Source organism: Pseudophryne corroboree, unplaced genomic scaffold (genome assembly GCF_028390025.1).
Source record: "Pseudophryne corroboree isolate aPseCor3 unplaced genomic scaffold, aPseCor3.hap2 scaffold_887, whole genome shotgun sequence".
Lineage (NCBI taxonomy): Eukaryota > Metazoa > Chordata > Amphibia > Anura > Myobatrachidae > Pseudophryne > Pseudophryne corroboree.
Window position 1 is genome coordinate 173,149 of NW_026970466.1, and position 814 is coordinate 173,962.

At 36.4% G+C, this 814-nt stretch overlaps 1 non-coding gene across 1 annotated transcript; it reads right to left on the reverse strand.

The window, feature by feature from the left end:
- Positions 1–431: 431 nt before the first annotated feature.
- Positions 432–505, reverse strand: TRNAS-GCU (transfer RNA serine (anticodon GCU)). Its single transcript has one exon. It is a non-coding gene; the product is annotated as a tRNA-Ser (tRNA).
- Between the last annotated feature and the right edge of the window lie 309 nt (positions 506–814).

Genomic DNA, 814 nt, shown 5'->3' on the forward strand with positions numbered 1-814 from the left:
GCATTGGCGTTAATGTTTCCTGGTGTCAACCCGTATTATTTCAGTAGACATTGAAATGAGGATACATCTTGCTGCCTTTCCAATAAAGCAAGTTTAATTTAGTAATAGGTGAAAAACCATCCTTACAAAGGTGTTAATCAGAGACTTGGCTTTGTGGACACTTTTCAGAGAACAGATTTGTTAGCATAAAAATAAAGCCAGAAAATGAAGAGCTGTTTAATCACTCAATTTGATTTTTCTGCAAGCATATTTTTTTTTCTCTGCAACCCACTGCTAAATTGTGCTTCCTAGCTGTTTTTTTATAAAATCACTGAATCAAATCTAACTCTGATTAAATCAGAGAAGGCCAGGTACCCTACACCATAAGAGGGGGTTTGAAATTTTGACTTGACTACTTAAAGATCACCAAAATCTTATCACAAGGTCAATTACGTCCCTGGGTGGGATTGAACCACCAACCTTTTGGTTAGCAGCCAAACACACTAACTGATTGCGCCACAGAGACACTTTGCAAAAGTGCATACTGACAAAGGCTAATAAGCATTCATCTAGAACGTTTATTAAAAAAACTTTAAAAAGTTAATAATCTGGAGAGTTTTTGTAAGATGTTTCTTCCATAAACCAACGAAGAAACACATTGGTACTTTCCCATGATGAGTGAGTGCTTCAGGATCTCTTGCACTTACATGTGCAGCAGAGTACTGCAATGGAAGCATGCTGGCCATAACCCAGAGGTAGGCAGATTGAAACTATCCTTTGCTATATGCAGTTTTTTTTTTGTTAATTTAAGTAATAAAAACTGGGATTGATATTT